Source organism: Oxyura jamaicensis, chromosome 3 (genome assembly GCF_011077185.1).
Source record: "Oxyura jamaicensis isolate SHBP4307 breed ruddy duck chromosome 3, BPBGC_Ojam_1.0, whole genome shotgun sequence".
Lineage (NCBI taxonomy): Eukaryota > Metazoa > Chordata > Aves > Anseriformes > Anatidae > Oxyura > Oxyura jamaicensis.
In genome coordinates this window covers 52053393-52062610 of record NC_048895.1, presented here as the reverse complement: position 1 = coordinate 52062610, position 9218 = coordinate 52053393, and the positions used below count along the sequence as shown (strand labels likewise).

Below are 9218 nucleotides of genomic sequence, written 5' to 3'. Positions count from 1 at the left end.
AAGGGAAAGGGAAAGGGAAAGGGAAAGGGAAAGGGAAAGGGAAAGGGAAAGGGAAAGGGAAAGGGAAAGGGAAAGGGAAAGGGAAAGGGAAAGGGACCAACAAAGTTCAAGTACAACTGTCACATGACTCTGGGGCTAACCCAAAGTTAAATTACATCATTAAGACTGTTATCCAAATGCTTCATAGAAATGGAGAGGCATGGGGTATCAACCATCTCTAGAAAATCTGTTCCATTGTCTAACCACTATCTCAAGAAAGAACTTTTCCCTATGTCTAGTCTGAACATCCCCTCATAGAATTATACAATGGGGCATCCACAGAACCATACAATCCAAGGATGGGACATCCACAACTTCTCTGGTCAACCTGTTCCACTGCTTCACCACTCACAGAGTAAAATATTTCTTCCTTATATCTTATCTAAATCTACCATTTTTTAGTTTAAAGTCATTACTCTTTGTCCTATCCCTACATTCTCTGACACAGAGTCCCTTCCCAACTTTTCTGTAGGCCCCTTTTAAGTACTGGAAAGCTGCTAGAAGGACTCCCCAGAACCGTCTCTTCTCCAGGCTGAACAAATCCAGCTCCCTCAGCCTGTATTTCTATGAGAGGTACTCCAGACCCTTGATCATCCTTGTGGCCCTCCTCTGGACTTGTTCTAATAACATCCATGTCCTTCTTCTGCTGGAGACCCCAGAGCTGAATAAAGCACTCCAGGTGGGGCTCACAAGAGCAGAGTAGAGGGTGAAAATCACCTCCCTAAACCTGCTGGCCACATTTCTTTTGACACTGCCCAGGATACGCTTGGCTTTCTGGGCTGCAAGTGCACACTGCCAGCTCATGTTGAGCTTCACATCAGCCAATACTCTCAGCTCCTTCTCCCCAGGGCTGCTCTCAATCCATTCCCTGCTCGGCATGTAATTTGTGCTTAGGACTGCCCCAGCCCAGATGCCAGACCTTGCATCTGGCATTGTTGAACCTCATGATTTTCACACAGGCCCACCTTTAAAGCCTGTTAAGGTCTGGGTGGCATACCTTCCCTCCAGCATGTCGACTGCACCACAGCTTAGTGTCATTGGCAAACTTGCTAAGGGTGTACTCAATTTCACTGTCCATGTCACCAATAAAGATGTTAAACAGTGCCAGTCCCAATACTGACCCCTGAGGAACACCACTCATTACTCATCTCCACTTGAACATTAAGCCATTAACTGCAACTCTCTGACTGAAACAATCCAGCCAATTCCTTATCCACCAAGAAGTCCATATGTCAAATGCATGTATTTCCACTTTAGAGACAAGCATATCATGAGGGACAGTGTTAAATGCTTTGCACAAGTCCAGGTAGGTGATGTCAGTTACTCTTCCCCTATCCACCAAAGCTATAATCCCATTGTAGAAGGACAGAAGGACACCAGATTTAACAGGCACAATTTACCCTTTGTGAAGCCATACTGGCTGTCACCAATCACCCCATTATTTTCCATTTGCCTTAGCATAGTTTCCAGGAGGATCTGCTCCATGATCTTGCCAGGTACAGAAGTGACACTGACTGGCCTGCAGTTCCCCAGATCTTCTTCTCCCTTTAAAAAAAATTGGAGTGATGTTTTCCCTCTTTCAGTCATTGGGAGCTTCACCAGACTGCCACAACTTCTCAAATATGATGGACAGTGGCTTAGCAACTACTTCTGCTAGTTCCCTCAGGAACCGTGGATGTATCTCATCAGGTCCCATGGACTTGTGCACCTTTAGGTTCCTTAACTGGTCTCAAACCTGATCTTCTCCTAAACTTCTTCTCCTAATTTTTCTCCTTGTACTATCACTAGATACCAGGAAGAAATGAGCACCACACCCCCTGTGGGACTTGACTGTACTTCCATCTCCTCTATACTTTCAATTTATGCCTGAGTTTTTTAAGAACTCCTTATTCATCCATTCAGGCCTTTTGCCACTCTTGCTTGACTTTCTGCATGTCAGAATGGACCATTCTTGAAGTCAGAAGAGGTGATCCTTGAAAATCAACCATCTCTCATATCACTCTTCTCTCTGTAGGACTGTATCCTATGAAATTCTTCCAAGCAGGTCTCTCAAATAGTGAAACTCAGAACAGTGTTTTGATCCTGCTCTTTGGTTCTTGAACTGCACTGTTTCATCATCAGTCCAGCCAAGTCTCTCCCCAGCCTTCACAATTTTGACTGGTTCTTTCTTTTCTGTAGCTATGACATCTGGTGAAGCACCTCCCTATATCAGCTCTTCGAACACTTTGTTATAAACTTATCATCAAAGCAATCCAGAAAGCCCCTGTATTGCTTCTGTCCTGCTGGGTTGTCCCTCCAATGGCCCATTAATCATGACCCATAGGATCTCAGCTGGCTTCTCATCCATTCCTAGCAAGATCTCCGTGCATTCCCACTGCTCACTCACACACAGGGCAACTCCCCTTCTTGCTGTCCCAGTCTGTCCTTCCTAAAGAGCCTATAGCCATCCAGTGCAGCTTTCCAGGTGTGTAAGCCGTCTCATCATGTTGTTGTGTTCCTAATAGCATCATAGTCCTGCAACAGCACATAGACTTAGCACTTAGGGTGGACCTCTTTCTACTTCATTTTGGAGGGACCTTGAAATGAAGGTCTCTCCTGTCTATGTCACTCTGAAATTGCCAGCACAGTCTACCACCTTCCTCAACTGATTTTTGGGTCATCATCCCCATCATACCCAGTTCCCTTCACCAGCTTAGTCAACCTGGGGACAAGGATGCCTTTGCCCCCACTTGGTAAGATGGATCTCATCTCTTCCTAGCCATTTCAATCCTCAGACCAGGTCCAATGATTATAAAAGCTGAATACCTGTTGTTGACAGCAGCTATGCAAACTGGTGTTGACCTACAGGAGAGCTTCCTCAAGCCCCTTCCTCAGAACCACACAGTTATGACCAAGTATCTTTCCTGGCTAGATCAATAAAAGGTTCTTCTACCTAGGCAGTTAAAGGAAGAGTACACTCTATATATCAACAGTGATGAATCAGGTCTGAAATATATATACAATTAAACACTCTCATACCTTCATTCCTTTTTTTTTTTTTTTTTTTTTTTTTGAGGTAAAATATTTTAAACAGACCCATAAATAAGATAGGAGAAATCTCTAAAACGCTGCTATAATGATTATAAGAAATCTGGGGGTTTTTATTTTTTCTTTATTTTTAGCATTTGGCAATATTTAGATTAGAAAATTGCTATGAAGGCTTTCCACAAAGGAACAGTAAAATTACAATAACTTGCTGAAGAATGTTATACAGGAAGGCCATTTTCAGTTTAATTTATACTCAATCTGAACCACCTTAAAGCTAAAAATACTTCAAAATTCTCTTCATATCAAAAATGCAAAAAAAGGTTCATTTTGGAAAGATCAGCATCACGATTCACCATGACCTAGAACTGGGGACTGACCTTCCAAGGTCAGAGTGACTAGATGAACAATCATTCTTAGAAGCTATGTAGGAAATAAGGGCTATCTCAAATCCAGAAATGTTTCATTCTCTCTGAAAATTTCTATTCTGTGCCTACAACCCCCAACAGGGAACTTCTTTTTCCTAATGGCTGAAAAATAGGATGATCATAATTGTGGGGTTTTGTTTGTTGTTGTTTTCTTGTTTAGTTGTTTTTTTTTTTGTTTGTTTCTTTGTTTTGAGAGTTCACCATTTTGACAATTACCCTGCACATCTCTAAACACTAAAAGGATCTTCATAAGTTATATTTAGGTTTTCTGAATTACAAAATTAAGTAGTCTTTACACTTTTCTCCAAGGCCCAGTGAAGACTCTGATTAACAATAACTAGAAATGATCCCCTTGGCATTTTTTTAAGATGTTTAACTCTGCCTCTTGTAATAATTATTTTGGATTCTTTGGGTCTGCAATATATTAATACACCTTGAAATCCAACAATAAAGTGAAAGGTGAGGAAGAGTTTAAATTATTTCAAGAGATTCCTACAGGTTGAAACATACAGTTCAATCAGGTAAGTAGCCTGATTACAGGATGATTGTTTGAGTTGGTTTTCCAAGATAGAATCTATTGCTATAAAAGATGTGATTAAAATAATATGTACACATTTTTTCAAATGTATTTGGAAGTGAAAATTTATATATATTTGCTTAATATGGGCCTTTTCCCTTTGTAATAATAACAGCAGCTAGTCACTAATAAAGTGAAGCATCTGTCACCACTTTGCTTCCATTTTTCTGGTAAGTCAAAGGTAATTAGTGCATCCATAACTACACAGTGGGGAAAAAAAAATAAAAATAAAAACCTGTCCATTTACTCAAGTGGCAGCCTGACTAAAAGTATAATGTCCTTAAGCATTTGCAATATTTTACAAGGTGAGAGACTAGCAAAACACACTGATTTCATACTGACACTCTTCAACTGTATCCAGTCTTCTATGAAAACATCTGAATGTGCTATCTTCACAGAAAATGTAAGACCTTCTTCAGATGTGGTGAGAAACTTTCCAACCCATGAATTTTTTCATGAAATCCATGAAAACAATAAATTATTCATCTGCAAAGTCATTCAGAGAATGCTACGAGTCTTTATGCTATTCATGCTATCTGCAGTTTAAAGAGACCCATGGCCTTCTGCCATTGCACAATAGGAAGGTCAGTAAAGGGAAAAAATTTCAATTTCTTCTAGATGAGAAAGGGAAGAATAAGCTTCATCAAGCACTGGAAGAGGATGTGAACAGCAGTTTCCAAATAAAATAACTGACAATTCGATTTATCCGTAGAAAGATTGAAATAACCTGGTAGAAATTGCAAATACTGACTGCATTTAATTGAGATTTTTGAACTCTCTGGACTTATATGAGGCTAGTAGATTTTTTTTCAATAACAAATAAAAAATATAACTAGAATATAACATGAGAACAATAGTATTGGTTCCTTACAAAAGTATAGTAAACCCTGGGCTAAGCATACAGGTGTTTGGATCTGCTGATCTGTAGTAATTACCTCTTGCTTTAGATTGGAAGAGAGATAACATGTGGAGTACCATACTTCTTCTCAACCTGCTCATGACTTTATACAATTCCTATCATTTCTGTTTCATGTTTCTTCTTCTACTGAACTTCACAAACAGATAAGTCAGCCTACTTAGTCATTTCTATCAAAACTTATCTGTCTTTGCCTATGCAACTCCACTGGATACCCCTCCTGTTTTTTCAATATCCCTGTTAGACAAGGAAAATCAGAAAAGAATGGTTTCTAAGCACAGATTTACACAGTGGACTACCAAGGTTCTGTATTATTTTTTTTTCCCAGTGTAATGGTTCCTGGGAGCGGAACTGCAATCTTTTTACTTTTTGAATTGTTGGTTCCACAGAACTGACTAATGCAACAGTGAGATGGAAAGATCAGCTCAGAACGTAGCTTATGAAGTCCAGGGCTATTCTCCTCCTATATGCATCAGTTTACTTTTGTCTACACAAAATATAGATCTTGTTTAGCACCTTTTGGAAATCAAACTAGACCTCCATTGTACATGTACTTACTAATTTCTTCAAAGAAATAAATTAGAAAGAAAATACCTTCCAATGGAAAGAAATACCTTCCAATATATCTACACCACATAGCTTCTCCCTACAAAACTTGTGGTAACTCTTTACCATTATGTCATGCTTATTCATGCCTCAGCTAATTCAGTTCAATTCTTTAGACTGTAACCCATCAGTTTCCCTATAATGATCATCAGGATTACTGTGATGAAGTTCCACCAACCTTTTTAAAAACGCAGCACTGCTGGTACGCATTTTGCTGGTACTGGGGATGTTTCAGTTGAGAAGGCACCCACTTCAGGTAGCAATTCAGCTATTTCTACTATGAGGTTTTTTTTAGAATTTTGTTTCAAACTTTTAAGTAATGTCTGATCAGTGTGATATTTCAATGCAGCAAGTGCTTTAAAAATATGATAAGTTATGACTTTTTCTTACTCCTGAAGAAACATTACATTTTCCTCAAAATTATAAACAGCTTATTGTCAGGCCTGACAAATTTCAGCCCTGGTCTAATGACATTTTTAAGGTCTAGTTTCTTGGGAAACCTCCAGACAGGAAACATCTGTTTCATCCCATTACAAACCTAACCCTTTATTTCTGGATTTGCCTCATACAAGATACTAATTTTCAAAAATAGTATATAAAAGATTTGCATTTATCCTAACAGTATATAAAAGATTTGCAATTATCAATTTATTTTTTTTTATTGTATCAGATTCTGTACATTAATTGCAATCTCTGTGAGTGTGCTATTGTATTTCCTTATTGGGTTTATTTTTCTAATCTATACTTATTGTCAGTTGAGCTTTTATAATAGCATCAATTGTACACTGTAAAGATGTTTTATGTTACTGGCAGACCGCTAAAAGTCCTGATTTTGAATCAAGACTCAAGTGTTTAGGTAGTACATTAGCTGAAGAAAGGGTGCATTATCCCACAGAATACCCTATCTAATTACAAGGCAGAGTGGGAATAGAAAGGGATAATGTGACGATATTCATCCATACAGAATACAATTGTCTAAACATACTGGCAGCTTAATTGTTGTGTAATTATTTTTACAGGCAAAGCAAAATCTTAAGAAGGAACTTAAAGTGGGTAAAAAAGGGCTGCTTTATGGATATTTTCAAGGAGTCTTCCAAATGTGAATAGATACATAGGAAAAGTATAGACGTACTTATTTGAAAATGTAACAACTGGTGTCACAAAGTGGGAAAAGATCCAATAAAACCCAAATAGGAGGAACAAGCTGGAAGAATAAAAAATAGATTTGCTGAAATAAAGGCAAAATAGGAATGGTATTTTTATAGCATTTCAGACAGATATGAACAAGGCAAGATTGTATTTATCTAGCCAAGACGGAAAAAGTTGCTGTAATAAAACTTGAAGTGACCTGAGCTTTACATACAGATGTACACAACCGACAATCTATCAGACAGAAGGAATCTATCAGATACAAGATAAGTCTGAATGTGAAAAATGGAACAGATGAAGAAATCAGAGAGGATGCCTGGCACTGAATGATCAGACAGGCAGAGACAAAATGTTATAAAGCTCTGTATTAATGATATTGAACTTGCATTAAGTCCACAAAGACATTGGTTAGAGACAGACCAAAGCTTTAGTATCTGCAGTTGGTGACTCTAGATTATAGCCAATAGCTAAATTTACATTTCCACATGCTTTTAACTGCACAGATCAGGTAACAGCGTAAGAGTGACAGGGATTCATGACAGAAAGCTGTGGATGAAAATACTGAAAATAAGTATCCTGTAAAGAATATTCAGGTTAAGGAAAGAAGCCCAGATGAAAGAAAATGTTACTACTGTATGCATCTTTTCCATTATTTTAGCCTCTCAATCACAGTTTCATTATTTAAATCTACAACAATAATGCATCAAACATTTTTTCTGTACTCTTCTTGCCCAAATATTTGTTCATGTTTATTCATGCCCAAATATTTGATGCAGTGGAAGGACTCCATTGGCTTAGTCTTTGAAACAGTCTCTGTCCCGCCCCCTCAAATCTGGCAAATAATATGACTGCTCTGTAACACTCTCAAATGGAAACATGCTTAAATCAAATTAACACGTAAATTAGTGTTAGCACTAATTATTACATCAATGGTTAGTAAACTAATTAGCATATCTGTGCTCTCAGAGTCAAGTATTTTATTATTTCAGTTTTGGCAAATATCCCTAACAAGTAGAGGGAAGAAAGTATATGATGCCTTGGAAACACATTTATTATTATTTGAAAATGATAACAAATCATAGATTTAGACTTTTAGAAATAGTTCTATTTAAAAGTCAGAAAACAATGAGTCTGTTTTGGTTATGAAGTAAATTAATTTTTAACCTCTAAAGTAATATGCGTTTACACTTACATGCAATTGTTTCATTAAATGCATCAGAGACTTAGCTTAAACTGCCTGAATCAACTGTTCAGACTTCATTTTATTCGGATCATGGGGATTTTTGGTTGAGAAAGACCAAAGTTTCAAATAATTCCCTAGCTCTTTTTCTTAGCTAACAGGAGGAAAAATGGTACTCTGGCTCAGTTCTTCAGTTTTAAGTTTTTCACACAGCCTACATTACAAAATGTGGAACAGATTAGTTAGTTTTTGGGGGCTAAATTGCAATGTATAGTATTTTTAAATAGCATACTATATTTGCTTTCCTACAGTAATTTTTTTTCCTTTTTATGGGCACTGAGAAATTATTTGAAAACTGATGTGTTTTCTCTATTTTTTTGCCTAGTCTAAGAAGTGCATATTTACATTTAAGCAAGCAGATATTTTTTGCACAAAATATATATATATATTTTCTATGTTTTTTTTGCACATCTAGTTCCATAGGTCACAGATCACATGCTTATACAACCAGAAGAGAGGCTTTCCTATGGCAATAAGCAAGGCAATAAGCACTTATTTCTATGAAATATTATGTGTTATACTTTTAGGCATTATTGTTTATATTTTCCTAAAATACAAAGATTAAATCTTTTTTTTTCTTTTTTTTTTTTTTTTCAAATAGAAGGGGAAAAGATCAAATGTTTACCTTTGTACAAATACAAACATGAAAGCTCAGTACCCTACAGTTAGTCAAAGAAGCTGCTCAAAAGATGAAGCCATGGAACAATGTTAGTAACCCATTAGGCATTTTGTCATACAGTCTTGGAACTTAATGAATTCCCAAGTAGATTTAAAACCTTAAAAAAAAAAAAAAAAAAAAATCACTTCATTAGTTACTGTAATCTTGATCTTGAAACCCTTACAAGAGAAACAATTTTTCTGCTAGCAAGAGTTTTGATTCATTCACCTAAATAATGGTTGCAGCTGCTGAAGGAACTGCCTTTGACTCTTTGCTGCAATGCCTCTGCTACAGCTCACTGTCTGCAGCTAAGCAATGAGATCTGTACCATTGCTAGATCTTAGCTGCCTCACATTATAGTCTAGCTCTGCACTGATGTGATCAATATCCACACATAAGGTCTCCACTGACAACTCTGCTATGTGGGTGTCTTCAACATCAAAAAAGAGCACTACCACTAGCTAGGATATCTCCATCTTAACCAACTGTTCCTAGGTTTGCCACAGTCATCTGTCAAATCCCCTGCTCACTATTTATTCTATTTCAATGCACTTTCTCAAGGCTAAATATTTTAATGACTG

General features: G+C 37.3%; 1 protein-coding gene across 1 annotated transcript in view; it reads right to left on the bottom strand.

The window, feature by feature from the left end:
- The window catches only part of ESR1 (estrogen receptor 1), a 167171-nt gene that overhangs the window by 15874 nt on the left and 142079 nt on the right, over positions 1-9218 (bottom strand).